The sequence below is a fragment of the Dendrobates tinctorius genome, unplaced genomic scaffold (assembly GCF_039654945.1).
Source record: "Dendrobates tinctorius isolate UK_male_01 unplaced genomic scaffold, ASM3965494v1 ptg000011l, whole genome shotgun sequence".
NCBI lineage: Eukaryota > Metazoa > Chordata > Amphibia > Anura > Dendrobatidae > Dendrobates > Dendrobates tinctorius.
In genome coordinates this window covers 19404307-19426449 of record NW_027361679.1, presented here as the reverse complement: position 1 = coordinate 19426449, position 22143 = coordinate 19404307, and the positions used below count along the sequence as shown (strand labels likewise).

The window sequence follows — 22143 nt, the reverse complement described above, 5'->3', positions numbered from 1 at the left end:
CAGTGTGTGGAGCTTGGAGTTCCTCCCACGAATGAAGCCGGAGCAGCTGCAGCATGAACATCAGAAAGGAAGGAGGAATTCAGCAAGGAAACTTGTAAGGATTTTTCAAAGATCGCTCTTAATTAAGTTACATAAAAATCTCCATATAAGAACCAGTAGACTATTAGACAGTACAAAAAAAGGAGGTCACAGACCTACACGTTTCGACAGAGTATAATACAAAATCTTTAAGACAGAAAACATCATATATCACGTGGTTCTAGAACTATGTAACCCGACCACCAAAGGCAATAGCCATTGACTTACTCCCACCACAATGTATACATGTAAGAATGGAGTAAAACAATCCACCAAGAGAATAAAAGAAATTTGTTTTTGTTTGAATCAATACATAAAAGGCACTTTAAATATGACAAAAGACCATATTAGTGACAAGGAAAAGTGTGTTGGCGCCTCCCACACCTCAAAGACATAGTAATAGTGAATCTAGATTATGAAACCCAGAGGGAACAGTGCCAATAATGTCTGGAAAGCGCCATGGAATTAATAGCGCTATATAAAGGAGTAAAATCAATCTTGTGTTTCTTCAATAATTATGCCAACAGTTTTTGCCTTCTCACCAAGCTGCTTGCATTTTGTCCTGTAGCCAATCCCAGCCTTGTGTAGGTCTATAATTTTTTTGTTAGACTGCTCTGCGGTCTTGACCTTGGTGGAGAGGTTGTATGTGATTGATTGAATGTGTGGACAGATGTCTTTCATACACCTTATGAATTCAACCAGATGCAATTAACACAGATAATAAGTGCGCAGTAGGAGGGCTTCCTAAAGAAAAACTAACAGGTCTGTGAGAGCTAGAATTCTTTCTGGTTAGTAGGTGATTACTTATTTCAAGCAATAAAATGTAATTTAATTATTTAAAAATCATACAGTGTAATTTTCTGTTTTTTATTTTAGATTCTGTCTTTTAGAGTTGATGGGTACCTGCGATAAAAATTTCAGACCTCTCCATTCTTTGTAGGTGTGAAAACTTCCAAAATCGGCAGTGTCTCAAATACTTATTTTCCTCACTGTATGTGAACCAAGTTCAAGTACTGTATTTTTCGGACTATACAAAGCACCTTTTTCATCCCAAAATGTGGAGGAAAATGGGGGTGCATCTTATAGTCCAGATGTACCAGCTCTGGCTGTGGTAGGGAGGTGAGGGAGCAGTTTTGGCAGAGCAGCAGGTCACAGAGGCAGGAGCCGGTGGCTCCAGCTAACTCCTGTGCCTGCTGCTAAAGAGAAATTACTATTCCTTACATTCTATGCCTATTGGCGTGGAGGGCAATAAATATTCATTTCTTTTTGGCATCCTGGTATGATTGGCCCCATCCCATTCCTGGTATGATTGGGCTCATCCTTATTCTGATATGATTGGCCTCATCCTGGTCTGGTATGCATGGCCTCATCAGAAAAGATAAAAAAATTACACTTACCTTCTTCCGCTCCCGCGCAGTGTCCTGCTCCATTGCCAGCAGCTGCCGGAATACTCACCTGGACTGTTCATCACAGAGAGCAGTGAGAATTCATTGCTCTTCAGTAGCATGCAGTGTCAGCTGGAGCCTTCCTGCTGCTACCAGAGGTCACGTGTGCAGATACGTAAGACAAATGAATATTCTCAATATGGGATGGAGCAAATCATATCAGAATAAGGATGAGCCCAATCACACCAGGAATGGGATGGGGCTATGATATGCACTGCTTACAAGCATTAATCTGCTGCTGGCAATGGACCAGGACACTGCGAGGGAGCTCAGGGAAGGTAAGTGTAATTTTTTTTATTCTTTTCTGATGGGACCATGCATACCATAATGGGGTGGGGCCAATCATACCTGAATAAGGATGGGACCATGCATACCAGGATAAGAATTGGGCCAATCATACCAGGATAAGGATGGGTCCAATCATACCAGGATAAGAATGGGGCCATACATACCAGGACTGGGATGGAGCTAATCATTTAAAAATAAGGATGGGACCTGAATACCAGGATAAGGATGGGGTCAATCATACCAGGATAAGGATGGGACCAATCATACCACGATAAGGATGGGACCATGCATACCAGGACTGGGATGGGGCCATTCATAACAGGATAAGGATGGGGCCATGCATACCAAGACTGATATGACACAATCCATACCAGAATAAGGATGGGACCATGCATACCAGGACCAGAATGGGGCCAATCATACCAGGATAAGGATGGGATAATGCATACCAGGACTTGGATGATGCCAATCATACAAGCATAAGGATGGGGCCATGCATACCAGGACTGGGATGGGGCCAATCATACCAGAATAAGGATGGGGCCTTGCATACCAGGAATGGGATGGGGGCCAATCATACCAGGTGAAGGATGGGGCCCTGCATACCAGGATAGGGATGGGGCCATGCATACTTAGACAAGATGGGGACCCTACATACCAGTATAGGGATGAGAGCAGTCATTCCTGCCAGGAAAAGGATGAGGGGGACAATTTCTACCAGTAGTAGGGATGAGCAGGCATGCATACCTGGATAGGGATGAGGGTAATGCATATCAAGATAGGGATGGGGAAGCCATGCATACCAGGATAGGGATGAGGGAGCCATGCATAGCAGGGTAGGGATGAGGGGCCATGTGTATCAGGATAGGGGATATTAAGCACAGAATTGACCACATTTTTTCCTTCAGTTTTTTCCTAATTTCCTCCTCTAAAACTTAGGTATGTTTTCTGGTCCGGTGTGTCTTATAGTCCGAAAAATACGGTATTTTGACAGTGGTTATTCACAATTCTCAAGCAGGGTTTGTTTTATAGTTCTGTAGCATTGAAAGGCAAAAACATAGGGCAGAAAGAAGTGAATAGAGAAGTTACAACCTGTTGGAGCTTATTTTTATGATATACTGTAACCTGTTTGTGCAATTATAAAATCATAGTTAGGAATGTATTTAAAAATGGACATGCACATGTTCTGTGGGCCAATAGAATGATTTACATTTTGAAGGCACGATGAGCTCAAGTCATATGCAAAAGTAAGTGAAGGAAATATTAAGACTGGTCTTTTTATATATTTCTTAATAAAAGGCATGCTGGAGGTAGTCAACAATTCAAATCTAATTGAACCCAATTTCTGGAATAAATTTTAGTCTATGGTGCCATTTCTTTAAGCTGTGCTCTTTCTTCAAAAACTTGGTGAGAGCGGCAGAAAAAGTTATGAGGTTGCAAAGTATGGTGTAGACTGGGTCCACATATGTCAAGTGCTGCATCTTCATTTCCATCCGGCATTTAGGAAAAACATTGGATGGAAACTGCTGGAAAAATTTATCTTATTATTTGCAAAGGGATCATTCTTACCTGTCTCTTTTGCAGCAGATAAATGTAGGTCTTGGCATAGGGCTTGCAGTCACAAAGTATCAGGTAGCATTGTAATCTAGCCTTTGATCAAATCCTGGGAATAGATGGTAAAAATACTTGAAGGCAACCAATTCATTGCTGCATCTATTATACTATGGGTTCTGCAGGCTAAAAATCTGAGCCTGATGCTATGGATAAATATGAAGACAACATTAAGATCGCATACACCATAATTTTTTTTTTTACACCAGTTGGGGCATTGATAAGTTCTCCTATGTTTAAAATGACCCATTTATTTTAAGACAACATCAAGGAACATGAAGCTTCCATGTTTGTCCTAATTTACATTGGATGGCTAAAACTTGCAGTAAAATCAATTCCAAAATAACTCTTACCAAATGCTGATATTCACTAACCCCCTTATTTCCTCTACTAAAATAGAGAAGGTAGTGTATGGTATTGATAGATGTTTATATCGGGAACACAATAAACATTGACTGTCAGACAGCTCTAAATATCACTCTGACCTTATATATGCATTTCTCATGGCTCAGTCAGATCCCGTGGCTGCAAACAACTAAGCAGGGGAAGAAATCTATACCAGTTATAAGAGAAATCAATAACAGTTTAGCTGTTCGATCAAACAGTTAGTTAATTGGCCAGAAATATATTCAAGCCAATTAGTTTTAAAAGTACTTCTTTGTATGTATTGATAAACATTTGAATTACTACTTCGCAGTCAATGTACATCCAAAGTCACTGGAAAATAAATTGCGTGGAGAAGAAGCAGCAATGAATGGGTCATTCCTGAAACACAATGAGAACCGTGTAAACTGCCAAAGAGTTTTGAGAGAATTAAAATCCATTGGTAATGTCACGGCAAGATACGGTGTATCAGCGCTCCAGCACCTTGCTGCCGTCAGTGATGACATTCCCTTAACAATTGGAACAACAAGCATCCGTCCCTGTAACAGCAGCCTTCTCTGTGGGAAGTTGTCCTTACATTTAAAAGCTTCAGCGCAAGAATCAGCCACAAAGGAGGAATATGTATATCTAAGAAGCACAGCAGTTTGCAAGAAAAAAGTCATACACAATAGAGGCTAATCTACAATATAATATAATATCTGACATTCTGCATACATTACTTTTCCGCAGTAATAATGTCTTACAGTTTACAGTATATAGAGTTTAGAGATGTTCTGGACAAAAGTAGGCTAAAGATTCGTTCATGTGATGTGAAACAGAATATTCACAGCAGTTTCTTGATCCATTATTTTGTATACTTGTGTGTTTTGCAGCAACTAGGTATATTTTCAATTGTAATTGCTTAGATTATAGTTGTGTAGATGATTTTGTTAATAAAAGACATAAATGCATCCATTTCATTGAGCCTGTGTGCAGAAGTATAGGGAGAAAAAAATATTTTTATGAGTCAAAGAAAAGCACAAAGCCCAATAACTTACATTTACAGTTTTCACTAAAGGGCAAAAAAATGACACTACTGTACATGGTGAATAGATTGGAACAACAGTTAGCCAAATATTTTTGTAGACATACATTATATGAGAGTTTTTCTGCTGATTTGTTTCGAGAACTCAACTTCTTCTGTCTTAGACGGAAAGCAATTATGAGCAAAAGTGTGGCTACTAGAAGAACATAAAGTTTACCCTTCCTGAAAGTCACCAGCTGTCAATCATAGAGGTGGTTCATGCAGCCGTTACAGACACCGCTCATAAACTGTAAGCATGCCCCAGCACTTTGATTGACAGCTCACTCTGCAACTTCTCTGTCCAGCGAAAATGTGCAGACCAAGCAGTCAAGCAAAGTATTGGAGCATGCTTACAATTTACTTAGCAGTGTCTGTAAGCACTCTGTCTCTGCCCTTAGGAGTAAAAGTCAAGGGTTTTAAAGAGTTTAAGTTCATCTCCTCCGAGAATCAGTGCTTTCAGTTAGGCAGCTGGGCAACATTTTAACTCTACATATCAGCAGATTAGTCCTATATCTGTAGTTACAGCAAGGTTTTTCTCATTTTGTCTCTTGTAGGTTTTATATCTGTAGTTGTAGCCAGGGTCGGACTGGGGTGCCTAGGGCCCAACATGGGAATTGACTCTAGGAACCCACCCTATGGCTACCATAAATGGTTTTATTACGTGTTCATTTTTTGGGCTCTCCCACTAAAACGTGTGCATTTTAGCAAGCTGTACAGTGTGCAAAAGAGAACGCTCTCAGCCTCCTATATATCGTACAGACTGCACTCTCAGCCTCCTATATATCGTAAAGACCGCACTCTCAGCCTCCTATATATCGTACAGACCGCGCTCTCAGCCTCCTATATATCGTACAGACCGCACTCTCAGCCTCTTATATATCGTACAGACCGCGCTCTCAGCCTCCTATATATCGTACAGACCGCACTCTCAGCCTCCTATATATCGTACAGACCGCACTCTCAGCCTCCTATATATCGTACAGACCGCACTCTCAGCCTCCTATATATCGTACAGATTGCACTCTCAGCCTCCTATATATCGTACAGACTGCACTCTCAGCCTCTTATATATCATACAGACCGCACTCTCAGCCTCCTATATATCATACAGACCGCACTCTCAGCCTCCTATATATCGTACAGACCGCACTCTCAGCCTCTTATATATCATACAGACCGCACTCTCAGCCTCCTATATATCGTACAGACCGCACTCTCAGCCTCCTATATATCGTACAGACCGCACTCTCAGCCTCCTATATATCGTACAGACCGCGCTCTCAGCCTCCTATATATCGTACAGACCGCACTCTCAGCCTCCTATATATCGTACAGACCGCACTCTCAGCCTCCTATATATCGTACAGACCGCACTCTCAGCCTCCTATATATCGTACAGATTGCACTCTCAGCCTCCTATATATCGTACAGACTGCACTCTCAGCCTCTTATATATCATACAGACCGCACTCTCAGCCTCCTATATATCATACAGACCGCACTCTCAGCCTCCTATATATCGTACAGACCGCACTCTCAGCCTCTTATATATCATACAGACCGCACTCTCAGCCTCCTATATATCGTACAGACCGCACTCTCAGCCTCCTATATATCGTACAGACCGCACTCTCAGCCTCCTATATATCGTACAGACCGCACTCTCAGCCTCCTATATATCGTACAGACCGCACTCTCAGCCTCCTATATATCGTACAGACCGCACTCTCAGCCTCCTATATATCGTACAGACCGCACTCTCAGCCTCCTATATATCGTACAGACCGCACTCTCAGCCTCCTATATATCGTACAGACTGCACTCTCAGCCTCCTATATATATCGTACATACCGCACTCTCAGCCTCCTATATATCATACAGACCGCACTCTCAGCCTCCTATATATCGTACAGACCGCACTCTCAGCCTCTTATATATCATACAGACCGCACTCTCAGCCTCTTATATATCATACAGACCGCACTCTCAGCCTCCTATATATCATACAGACCGCACTCTCAGCCTCCTATATATCGTACAGACCGCACTCTCAGCCTCTTATATATCATACAGACCACACTCTCAGCCTCCTATATATCGTACAGACCGCACTCTCAGCCTCCTATATATCGTACAGACCGCACTATCAGCCTCCTATATATATCGTACATACCGCACTCTCAGCCTCCTATATATCATACAGACCGCACTCTCAGCCTCCTATATATCGTACAGACCGCACTCTCAGCCTCTTATATATCATACAGACCGCACTCTCAGCCTCCTATATATCGAACAGACCGTACTCTCAGCCTCCTATATATCGCACAGACCGCACTCTCAGCCTCCTATATATATCGTACATATCGCACTCTCAGCCTCCTATATATCATACAGACCGCACTCTCAGCCTCCTATATATCGTACAGACCGCACTCTCAGCCTCTTATATATCATACAGACCGCACTCTCAGCCTCCTATATATCGTACAGACCGCACTCTCAGCCTCCTATATATCATACAGACCGCACTCTCAGCCTCCTATATATCGTACAGACCGCACTCTCAGCCTCCTATATATCGTACAGACTGCACTCTCAGCCTCTTATATATCATACAGACCTCACTCTCAGCCTCCTATATATCGTACAGACCGCACTCTCAGCCTCCTATATATCGTACAGACCGCACTCTCAGCCTCCTATATATCGTACAGATTGCACTCTCAGCCTCCTATACATCGTACATACCGCTCTCTCAGCCTCCTATATATCGTACAGACCGCACTCTCAGCCTCCTATATATATCGTACATACCGCACACTCAGCCTCCTATATATCATACAGACCGCACTCTCAGCCTCCTATATATCGTACAGATCGCACTCTCAGCCTCCTATATATCGTACATACCGCTCTCTCAGCCTCCTATATATCATACAGACCGCACTCTCAGCCTCCTATATATCGTACAAACCGTACTCTCAGCCTCCTATATATCGTACAGACTGCACTCTCAGCCTCCTATATATCGTACAGACCGCACTCTCAGCCTCCTATATATCGTACAGACCGCACTCTCAGCCTCTTATATATCATACAGACCTCACTCTCAGCCTCCTATATATCGTACAGACCGCACTCTCAGCCTCCTATATATCGTACAGACCGCACTCTCAGCCTCCTATATATCGTACAGATTGCACTCTCAGCCTCCTATATATCGTACATACCGCTCTCTCAGCCTCCTATATATCGTACAGACCGCACTCTCAGCCTCCTATATATCGTACAGACCGCACTCTCAGCCTCCTATATATCGTACAGACCGCACTCTCAGCCTCCTATATATCGTACAAACCGCACTCTCAGCCTCTTATGTATCGTACAGACCGCACTCTCAGCCTCCTATATATCGTACAGACCGCACTCTCAGCCTCCTATATATCGTACAGACCGCACTCTCAGCCTCCTATATATCGTACAGACCGCACTCTCAGCCTCCTATATATCGTACAGACCACACTCTCAGCCTCCTATATATCATACAGACCGTACTCTCAGCCTCCTATATATTGTACAGACCGCACTCTCAGCCTCCTATATATCGTACAGACCACACTCTCAGCCTCCTATATATCATACAGACCGTACTCTCAGCCTCCTATATATCGTACAGACCGCACTCTCAGCCTCCTATATATCGTACAGACCGCACTCTCAGCCTCCTATATATAGTACAGACCGCACTCTCAGCCTCCTATATATCGTACAAACCGCACTCTCAGCCTCCTATATATCGTACAGACCGTACTCTCAGCCTCCTATATATCGTACAAACCGCACTCTCAGCCTCTTATATATCGTACAGACCGCACTCTCAGCCTCCTATATATCGTACAGACCGCACTCTCAGCCTCCTATATCGTACAGACCGCACTCTCAGCCTCCTATATATCGTACAGACCGCACTCTCAGCCTCCTATATATCGTACAGACCGCACTCTCAGCCTCCTATATATCGTACAGACCACACTCTCAGCCTCCTATATATCATACAGACCGCACTCTCAGCCTCCTATATATCATACAGACCGCACTCTCAGCTTCCTATATATCATACAGACCGCACTCTCAGCCTCCTATATATCGTACAGACCGCACTCTCAGCCTCCTATATATCGTACAGACCGTACTCTCAGCCTCCTATATATCGTACAAACCGCACTCTCAGCCTCTTATATATCGTACAGACCGCACTCTCAGCCTCCTATATATCGTACAGACCGCACTCTCAGCCTCCTATATATCGTACAGACCGCACTCTCAGCCTCCTATATATCGTACAGACCGCACTCTCAGCCTCCTATATATCGTACAGACCGCACTCTCAGCCTCTTATATATCATACAGACCGCACTCTCAGCCTCCTATATATCGTACAGACCGCACTCTCAGCCTCCTATATATCATACAGACCGCACTCTCAGCCTCCTATATATCGTACAGACCGCACTCTCAGCCTCCTATATATCGTACAGACTGCACTCTCAGCCTCTTATATATCATACAGACCTCACTCTCAGCCTCCTATATATCGTACAGACCGCACTCTCAGCCTCCTATATATCGTACAGACCGCACTCTCAGCCTCCTATATATCGTACAGATTGCACTCTCAGCCTCCTATACATCGTACATACCGCTCTCTCAGCCTCCTATATATCGTACAGACCGCACTCTCAGCCTCCTATATATATCGTACATACCGCACACTCAGCCTCCTATATATCATACAGACCGCACTCTCAGCCTCCTATATATCGTACAGATCGCACTCTCAGCCTCCTATATATCGTACATACCGCTCTCTCAGCCTCCTATATATCATACAGACCGCACTCTCAGCCTCCTATATATCGTACAAACCGTACTCTCAGCCTCCTATATATCGTACAGACTGCACTCTCAGCCTCCTATATATCGTACAGACCGCACTCTCAGCCTCCTATATATCGTACAGACCGCACTCTCAGCCTCTTATATATCATACAGACCTCACTCTCAGCCTCCTATATATCGTACAGACCGCACTCTCAGCCTCCTATATATCGTACAGACCGCACTCTCAGCCTCCTATATATCGTACAGATTGCACTCTCAGCCTCCTATATATCGTACATACCGCTCTCTCAGCCTCCTATATATCGTACAGACCGCACTCTCAGCCTCCTATATATCGTACAGACCGCACTCTCAGCCTCCTATATATCGTACAGACCGCACTCTCAGCCTCCTATATATCGTACAAACCGCACTCTCAGCCTCTTATGTATCGTACAGACCGCACTCTCAGCCTCCTATATATCGTACAGACCGCACTCTCAGCCTCCTATATATCGTACAGACCGCACTCTCAGCCTCCTATATATCGTACAGACCGCACTCTCAGCCTCCTATATATCGTACAGACCACACTCTCAGCCTCCTATATATCATACAGACCGTACTCTCAGCCTCCTATATATTGTACAGACCGCACTCTCAGCCTCCTATATATCGTACAGACCACACTCTCAGCCTCCTATATATCATACAGACCGTACTCTCAGCCTCCTATATATCGTACAGACCGCACTCTCAGCCTCCTATATATCGTACAGACCGCACTCTCAGCCTCCTATATATAGTACAGACCGCACTCTCAGCCTCCTATATATCGTACAAACCGCACTCTCAGCCTCCTATATATCGTACAGACCGTACTCTCAGCCTCCTATATATCGTACAAACCGCACTCTCAGCCTCTTATATATCGTACAGACCGCACTCTCAGCCTCCTATATATCGTACAGACCGCACTCTCAGCCTCCTATATCGTACAGACCGCACTCTCAGCCTCCTATATATCGTACAGACCGCACTCTCAGCCTCCTATATATCGTACAGACCGCACTCTCAGCCTCCTATATATCGTACAGACCACACTCTCAGCCTCCTATATATCATACAGACCGCACTCTCAGCCTCCTATATATCATACAGACCGCACTCTCAGCTTCCTATATATCATACAGACCGCACTCTCAGCCTCCTATATATCGTACAGACCGCACTCTCAGCCTCCTATATATCGTACAGACCGTACTCTCAGCCTCCTATATATCGTACAAACCGCACTCTCAGCCTCTTATATATCGTACAGACCGCACTCTCAGCCTCCTATATATCGTACAGACCGCACTCTCAGCCTCCTATATATCGTACAGACCGCACTCTCAGCCTCCTATATATCGTACAGACCGCACTCTCAGCCTCCTATATATCGTACAGACCGCACTCTCAACCTCCTATATATCGTACAGACCGCACTCTCAGCCTCCTATATATCGTACAGACCGCACTCTCAGCCTCATATATATCGTACAGACCGCACTCTCTGCCTCCTATATATTGTACAGACCGCACTCTCAGCCTCCTATATATTGTACAGACCGCACTCTCAGCCTCCTATATATCATACAGACCGCACTCTCATCCTCCTATATATCGTACAGACTGCACTCTCAGCCTCCTATATATCATACAGACTGCACTCTCAGCCTCCTATATATCGTACAGACTGCACTCTCAGCCTCCTATATATCGTACAGACCGCACTCTCAGCCTCCTATACATCATACAGACCGCACTCTCAGCCTCCTATATATCGTACAGACTGCACTCTCAGCCTCCTATATATCATACAGACCACACTCTCAGCCTCCTATATATCGTACAGACTGCACTCTCAGCCTCCTATATATCGTACAGACCGCACTCTCAGCCTCCTATACATCATACAGACCGCACTCTCAGCCTCCTATATATCGTACAGACTGCACTCTCAGCCTCCTATATATCATACAGACCACACTCTCAGCCTCCTATATATCGTACAGACCGCACTCTCAGCCTCCTATATATCTTACAGACTGCACTCTCAGCCTCCTATATATCGTACAGACCGCACTCTCAGCCTCCTATATATCGTACAGACCGCACTCTCAGCCTCCTATATATCGTACGGACCGCACTCTCAGCCTCTTATATATCGTACGGACCGCACTCTCACCCTCTTATATATCATACAGACCGCACTCTCAGCCTCCTATATATCGTACAGACCACACTCTCAGCCTCCTATATATCATACAGACCGCACTCTCAGCCTCCTATATATCATACAGACCGCACTCTCAGCTTCCTATATATCATACAGACCGCACTCTCAGCCTCCTATATATCGTACAGACCGCACTCTCAGCCTCCTATATATCGTACAGACCGTACTCTCAGCCTCCTATATATCGTACAAACCGCACTCTCAGCCTCTTATATATCGTACAGACCGCACTCTCAGCCTCCTATATATCGTACAGACCGCACTCTCAGCCTCCTATATATCGTACAGACCGCACTCTCAGCCTCCTATATATCGTACAGACCGCACTCTCAGCCTCCTATATATCGTACAGACCGCACTCTCAACCTCCTATATATCGTACAGACCGCACTCTCAGCCTCCTATATATCGTACAGACCGCACTCTCAGCCTCATATATATCGTACAGACCGCACTCTCTGCCTCCTATATATTGTACAGACCGCACTCTCAGCCTCCTATATATTGTACAGACCGCACTCTCAGCCTCCTATATATCATACAGACCGCACTCTCATCCTCCTATATATCGTACAGACTGCACTCTCAGCCTCCTATATATCATACAGACTGCACTCTCAGCCTCCTATATATCGTACAGACTGCACTCTCAGCCTCCTATATATCGTACAGACCGCACTCTCAGCCTCCTATACATCATACAGACCGCACTCTCAGCCTCCTATATATCGTACAGACTGCACTCTCAGCCTCCTATATATCATACAGACCACACTCTCAGCCTCCTATATATCGTACAGACTGCACTCTCAGCCTCCTATATATCGTACAGACCGCACTCTCAGCCTCCTATACATCATACAGACCGCACTCTCAGCCTCCTATATATTGTACAGACTGCACTCTCAGCCTCCTATATATCATACAGACCACACTCTCAGCCTCCTATATATCGTACAGACCGCACTCTCAGCCTCCTATATATCTTACAGACTGCACTCTCAGCCTCCTATATATCGTACAGACCGCACTCTCAGCCTCCTATATATCGTACAGACCGCACTCTCAGCCTCCTATATATCGTACGGACCGCACTCTCAGCCTCTTATATATCGTACGGACCGCACTCTCACCCTCTTATATATCATACAGACCGCACTCTCAGCCTCCTATATATCGTACAGACCGCACTCTCAGCCTCCTATATATCGTACAGACCGCACTCTCAGCCTCCTATATATCATACAGACTGCACTCTCAGCCTCCTATATATCGTACAGACTGCACTCTCAGCCTCCTATATATCGTACAGACCGCACTCTCAGCCTCCTATATATCGTACAGACCGCACTCTCAGCCTCCTATATATCGTACAGACTGCACTCTCAGCCTCCTATATATCGTACAGACTGCACTCTCAGCCTCCTATATATCGTACAGACCGCTCTCTCAGCCTCCTATATATCGTACAGACCGCACTCTCAGCCTCCTATATATCATACAGACCGCACTCTCAGCCTCCTATATATCGTACAGACTGCACGCTCATCCTCCTATATATCGTACAGACCGCACTCTCAGCCTCTTATATATCGTACAGACTGCACTATCAGTCTCCTATATATCGCACAGACCGCTCTCTCAGCCTCCTATATATCATACAGACCGCACTCTCAGCCTCCTATATATCATACAGACTGCACTCTCAGCCTCCTATATATCGTACAGACCGCACTCTCAGCCTCTTATATATCGTACAGACTGCACTATCAGCCTCTTATATATCGTACAGACTGCACTCTCAGTCTCCTATATATCGTACAGACCGCTCTCTCAGCTTCCTATATATCATACAGACCGCACTCTCAGCCTCCTATATATCGTACAGACTGCACTCTCAGCCTCCTATATATCGTACAGACCGCACTCTCAGCCTCCTATATATCGTACAGACCGCACTCTCAGCCTCCTATATATCATACAGACTGCACTCTCAGCCTCCTATATATCGTACAGACTGCACTCTCAGCCTCCTATATATCATACAGACCGCACTCTCAGCCTCTTATATATCGTGCAGACCGCACTCTCAGCCTCTTATATATCGTACAGACTGCACTATCAGTCTCCTATATATCGTACAAACCGCTCAATCAGCCTCCTATATATCATACAGACTGCACTCTCAGCCTCCTATATATCATACAGACCGCACTCTCAGTCTCCTATATATCGTACAGACCGCTCTCTCAGCCTCCTATATATCATACAGACCGCACTCTCAGCCTCCTATATATCATACAGACTGCACTCTCAGCCTCCTATATATCGTACAGACCGCACTCTCAGCCTCCTATATATCGTACAGACCGCACTCTCAGCCTCCTATATATCGTACAGACTGCACTCTCAGCCTCCTATATATCGTACAGACTGAACTCTCAGCCTCCTATATATCGTACAGACCGCTCTCTCAGCCTCCTATATATCGTACAGACCGCACTCTCAGCCTCCTATATATCATACAGACCGCACTCTCAGCCTCCTATATATCGTACAGACTGCACGCTCAGCCTCCTACATATCGTACAGACCGCACTCTCAGCCTCTTATATATCGTACAGACTGCACTATCAGTCTCCTTTATATCGTACAAACTGCTCTCTCAGCCTCCTATATATCATACAGACCGCACTCTCAGCCTCCTATATATCATACAGACCGCACTCTCAGCCTCCTATATATCGTACAGACTGCACTCTCAGCCTCCTATATATCGTACAGACTGCACTATCAGTCTCCTTTATATCGTACAAACTGCTCTCTCAGCCTCCTATATATCATACAGAACGCACTCTCAGCCTCCTATATATCGTACAGACCGCACTCTCAGCCTCCTATATATCATACAGACCGCACTCTCAGCCTCCTATATATCATACAGACTGCACTCTCAGCCTCCTATATATCGTACAGACCGCACTCTCAGCCTCTTATATATCGTACAGACTGCACTCTCAGTCTCCTATATATCGTACAGACCGCTCTCTCAGCTTCCTATATATCATACAGACCGCACTCTCAGCCTCCTATATATCGTACAGACTGCACTCTCAGCCTCCTATATATCGTACAGACCGCACTCTCAGCCTCCTATATATCGTACAGACCGCACTCTCAGCCTCCTATATCTCGTACAGACTGCACTCTCAGCCTCCTATATATCGTACAGACAGCACTCTCAGCCTCCTATATATCGTACAGACCGCACTCTCAGCCTCCTATATATCGTACAGACCGCACTCTCAGCCTCCTATATATCGTACAGACTGCACTCTCAGCCTCCTATATATCGTACAGACTGCACTCTCAGCCTCCTATATATCGTACAGACCGCTCTCTCAGCCTCCTATATATCGTACAGACCGCACTCTCAGCCTCCTATATATCATACAGACCGCACTCTCAGCCTCCTATATATCGTACAGACTGCACGCTCAGCCTCCTATATATCGTACAGACCGCACTCTCAGCCTCTTATATATCGTACAGACTGCACTATCAGTCTCCTATATATCGTACAAACCGCTCTCTCAGCCTCCTATATATCATACAGACCGCACTCTCAGCCTCCTATATATCATACAGACCGCACTATCAGTCTCCTATATATCCTACAGACCGCTCTCTCAGCCTCCTATATATCATACAGACCGCACTCTCAGCCTCCTATATATCATACAGACTGCACTCTCAGCCTCCTATATATCGTACAGACCGCACTCTCAGCCTCTTATATATCGTACAGACTGCACTATCAGCCTCTTATATATCGTACAGACTGCACTCTCAGTCTCCTATATATCGTACAGACCGCTCTCTCAGCTTCCTATATATCATACAGACCGCACTCTCAGCCTCCTATATATCATACAGACCGCACTCTCAGCCTCCTATATATCATACAGACCGCACTCTCAGCCTCCTATATATCGTACAGACCGCACTCTCAGCCTCTTATATATCGTACAGACTGCACTATCAGCCTCTTATATATCGTACAGACTGCACTCTCAGTCTCCTATATATCGTACAGACTGCTCTCTCAGCTTCCTATATATCATACAGACCGCACTCTCAGCCTCCTATATATCGTACAGACCGCACTCTCAGCCTCCTATATATCGTACAGAAAGCACTCTCAGCCTCCTATATATCGTACAGACCGTACTCTCAGCCTCCTATATATCGTACAGAAAGCACTCTCAGCCTCCTATATATCATACAGACTGCACTCTCAGCCTCCTATATATCGTACAGACCGCACTCTCAGCCTCCTATATATCGTACAGACCGCACTCTCAGCCTCCTATATATCGTACAGACTGCACTCTCAGTCTCCTATATATTGTACAGACCGCTCTCTCAGCCTCCTATATATCATATAGACTGCACTCTCAGCCTCCTATATATCGTACAGACTGCACTCTCAGCCTCCTATATATCATACAGACCGCACTCTCAGCCTCTTATATATCGTGCAGACCGCACTCTCAGCCTCTTATATATCGTACAGACTGCACTATCAGTCTCCTATATATCGTACAAACCGCTCTCTCAGCCTCCTATATATCATACAGACCGCACTCTCAGCCTCCTATATATCATACAGACCGCACTCTCAGTCTCCTATATATCGTACAGACCGCTCTCTCAGCCTCCTATATATCATACAGACCGCACTCTCAGCCTCCTATATATCATACAGACTGCACTCTCAGCCTCCTATATATCGTACAGACCGCACTCTCAGCCTCCTATATATCGTACAGACTGCACTCACAACCTCCCATATATCAAAAAGACCGCACTCTCAGCCTCATACATATCGTACTGACCGCACTCTCAGCCTCCTATATATCGTACAGACCGCACTCTCAGCCTCCTATATATCGTACAGACCACACTCTCAGCCTCCTATATATCGTACAGACTGCACTCTCAGCCTCCTATATATCGTACAGACTGCACTCTCAGCCTCCTATATATCGTACAGACCGCTCTCTCAGCCTCCTATATATCGTACAGACCGCACTCTCAGCCTCCTATATATCATACAGACCGCACTCTCAGCCTCCTATATATCGTACAGACTGCACGCTCAGCCTCCTACATATCGTACAGACCGCACTCTCAGCCTCTTATATATCGTACAGACTGCACTATCAGTCTCCTTTATATCGTACAAACTGCTCTCTCAGCCTCCTATATATCATACAGACCGCACTCTCAGCCTCCTATATATCGTACAGACCGCACTCTCAGCCTCCTATATATCGTACAGACTGCACTCTCAGCCTCCTATATATCGTACATACTGCACTATCAGTATCCTTTATATCGTACAAACTGCTCTCTCAGCCTCCTATATATCATACAGAACGCACTCTCAGCCTCCTATATATCGTACAGACCGCACTCTCAGCCTCCTATATATCATACAGACCGCACTCTCAGCCTCCTATATATCATACAGACTGCACTCTCAGCCTCCTATATATCGTACAGACCGCACTCTCAGCCTCTTATATATCGTACAGACTGCACTATCAGCCTCTTATATATCGTACAGACTGCACTCTCAGTCTCCTATATATCGTACAGACCGCTCTCTCAGCTTCCTATATATCATACAGACCGCACTCTCAGCCTCCTATATATCGTACAGACTGCACTCTCAGCCTCCTATATATCGTACAGACCGCACTCTCAGCCTCCTATATATCGTACAGACCGCACTCTCAGCCTCCTATATATCGTACAGACTGCACTCTCAGCCTCCTTTATATCGTACAGACAGCACTCTCAGCCTCCTATATATCGTACAGACCGCACTCTCAGCCTCCTATATATCGTACAGACCGCACTCTCAGCCTCCTATATATCGTACAGACTGCACTCTCAGCCTCCTATATATCGTACAGACTGCACTCTCAGCCTCCTATATATCGTACAGACCGCTCTCTCAGCCTCCTATATATCGTACAGACCGCACTCTCAGCCTCCTATATATCATACAGACCGCACTCTCAGCCTCCTATATATCGTACAGACTGCACGCTCAGCCTCCTATATATCGTACAGACCGCACTCTCAGCCTCTTATATATCGTACAGACTGCACTATCAGTCTCCTATATATCGTACAAACCGCTCTCTCAGCCTCCTATATATCATACAGACCGCACTCTCAGCCTCCTATATATCGTACAGACCGCTCTCTCAGCCTCCTATATATCATACAGACCGCACTCTCAGCCTCCTATATATCATACAGACTGCACTCTCAGCCTCCTATATATCGTACAGACCGCACTCTCAGCCTCTTATATATCGTACAGACTGCACTATCAGCCTCTTATATATCGTACAGACTGCACTCTCAGTCTCCTATATATCGTACAGACCGCTCTCTCAGCTTCCTATATATCATACAGACCGCACTCTCAGCCTCCTATATATCATACAGACCGCACTCTCAGCCTCCTATATATCATACAGACTGCACTCTCAGCCTCCTATATATCGTACAGACCGCACTCTCAGCCTCTTATATATCGTACAGACTGCACTATCAGCCTCTTATATATCGTACAGACTGCACTCTCAGTCTCCTATATATCGTACAGACTGCTCTCTCAGCTTCCTATATATCATACAGACCGCACTCTCAGCCTCCTATATATCGTACAGACCATACTCTCAGCCTCCTATATATCATACAGACCGCACTATCAGTCTCCTATATATCGTACAGACCGCTCTCTCAGCCTCCTATATATCATACAGACCGCACTCTCAGCCTCCTATATATCATACAGACTGCACTCTCAGCCTCCTATATATCGTACAGACCGCACTCTCAGCCTCTTATATATCGTACAGACTGCACTATCAGCCTCTTATATATCGTACAGACTGCACTCTCAGTCTCCTATATATCGTACAGACCGCTCTCTCAGCTTCCTATATATCATACAGACCGCACTCTCAGCCTCCTATATATCATACAGACCGCACTCTCAGCCTCCTATATATCATACAGACTGCACTCTCAGCCTCCTATATATCGTACAGACCGCACTCTCAGCCTCTTATATATCGTACAGACTGCACTATCAGCCTCTTATATATCGTACAGACTGCACTCTCAGTCTCCTATATATCGTACAGACTGCTCTCTCAGCTTCCTATATATCATACAGACCGCACTCTCAGCCTCCTATATATCGTACAGACCGTACTCTCAGCCTCCTATATATCGTACAGACCGCACTCTCAGCCTCCTATATATCATACAGACTGCACTCTCAGCCTCCTATATATCGTACAGACCGCACTCTCAGCCTCCTATATATCGTACAGACCGCACTCTCAGCCTCCTATATATCATACAGACTGCACTCTCAGTCTCCTATATATTGTACAGACCGCTCTCTCAGCCTCCTATATATCATATAGACTGCACTCTCAGCCTCCTATATATCGTACAGACTGCACTCTCAGCCTCCTATATATCATACAGACCGCACTCTCAGCCTCCTATATATCGTACAGATTGCACTCTCAGCCTCCTATATATCGTACAGATCGCACTCTCAGCCTCCTATATATCGTACAGACCGCACTCTCAGCCTCATATATATCGTACAGACCGCACTCTCTGCCTCCTATATATTGTACAGACCGCACTCTCAGCCTCCTATATATTGTACAGACCGCACTCTCAGCCTCCTATATATCATACAGACCGCACTCTCATCCTCCTATATATCGTACAGACTGCACTCTCAGCCTCCTATATATCGTACATACCGCACTCTCAGCCTCCTATATATCGTACAGACCGTACTCTCAGCCTCCTATATATCATACAGGCCGCACTCAGCCTCCTATATATCGTACAGACCACACTCTCAGCCTCCTATATATTGTACAGATCGCACTCTCAGCCTCCTATATATCGTACAGACCACACTCTCATCCTCCTATATATCGTACAGACCACACTCTCAGCCTCCTACATATCTTACAGACCGCACTCTCATCCTCCTATATATCGTACAGACCACACTCTCAGCCTCCTATATATCGTACAGACCGCACTCTCAGCCTCCTATATATCGTACAGGCCGCACTCTCAGCCTCCTATATATTGTACAGACTGCACTGTCAGCCTCCTATATATCGTACAGACCGCACTCTCAGCCTCCTATATATCGTACAGTCCACACTCTCAGCCTCCAATATATCGTACAGACCGCACTCTCTACCTTCTATATATCGTACAGACCGCACTCTCATCCTCCTATATATCGTACAGACCGCACTCTCATCCTCCTATATATCGTACAGATCACACTCTCAGCCTCCTATATATCGTACAGACTGCACTCTCAGCCTCCTATATATCATACAGACCGCTCTCTCAACCTCCTATATATTGTACACACCGCACTCACAGCCTCCTATATATCATACAGACCGCACTCAGCCTCCTATATATCGTACAGACCGCACTCTCAGCCTCCTATATATTGTACAGACCACACTCTGAGCCTCCTATATATCATACAGACTGCACTCTCAGCCTCCTATATATCGTACATACCGCACTCTCAGCCTCCTATATATCGTACAGACCGTACTCTCAGCCTCCTATATATCATACAGGCCGCACTCAGCCTCCTATATATCGTACAGACCACACTCTCAGCCTCCTATATATTGTACAGATCGCACTCTCAGCCTCCTATACTCCTATATATCGTACAGACTGCACTCTCTACCTTCTATATATCGTACAGACCGTACTCTCATCCTTCTATATATTTTACAGACCGCACTCTCATCCTCCTATATATCGTACAGACCGCACTCTCAGCCTCCTATATATCGTACAGACCGCACTCTCAGCCTCCTATATATCGTACAGGCCGCACTCTCAGCCTCCTATATATTGTACAGACTGCACTGTCAGCCTCCTATATATCGTACAGACCGCACTCTCAGCCTCCTATATATCGTACAGTCCACGCTCTCAGCCTCCTATATATCGTACAGACCGCACTCTCAGCCTCCTATATATCGTACAGACCGTACTCTCAGCCTCCTATATATCATACAGACCGCACTATCAGTCTCCTATATATCGTACAGACCGCTCTCTCAGCCTCCTATATATCATACAGACCGCACTCTCAGCCTCCTATATATCATACAGACTGCACTCTCAGCCTCCTATATATCGTACAGACCGCACTCTCAGCCTCTTATATATCGTACAGACTGCACTATCAGCCTCTTATATATCGTACAGACTGCACTCTCAGTCTCCTATATATCGTACAGACCGCTCTCTCAGCTTCCTATATATCATACAGACCGCACTCTCAGCCTCCTATATATCATACAGACCGCACTCTCAGCCTCCTATATATCATACAGACTGCACTCTCAGCCTCCTATATATCGTACAGACCGCACTCTCAGCCTCTTATATATCGTACAGACTGCACTATCAGCCTCTTATATATCGTACAGACTGCACTCTCAGTCTCCTATATATCGTACAGACTGCTCTCTCAGCTTCCTATATATCATACAGACCGCACTCTCAGCCTCCTATATATCGTACAGACCGTACTCTCAGCCTCCTATATATCGTACAGACCGCACTCTCAGCCTCCTATATATCATACAGACTGCACTCTCAGCCTCCTATATATCGTACAGACCGCACTCTCAGCCTCCTATATATCGTACAGACCGCACTCTCAGCCTCCTATATATCATACAGACTGCACTCTCAGTCTCCTATATATTGTACAGACCGCTCTCTCAGCCTCCTATATATCATATAGACTGCACTCTCAGCCTCCTATATATCGTACAGACTGCACTCTCAGCCTCCTATATATCATACAGACAGCACTCTCAGCCTCCTATATATCGTACAGATTGCACTCTCAGCCTCCTATATATCGTACAGATCGCACTCTCAGCCTCCTATATATCGTACAGACCGCACTCTCAGCCTCATATATATCG

General features: G+C 45.2%; 1 protein-coding gene across 1 annotated transcript in view; it reads left to right on the top strand.

Moving 5' to 3' along the window:
• GRID2 (glutamate ionotropic receptor delta type subunit 2) overlaps window positions 1–22143 on the top strand; it is a 2095611-nt gene that overhangs the window by 306068 nt on the left and 1767400 nt on the right. The gene's annotated exons all lie outside the window — the stretch shown is intronic.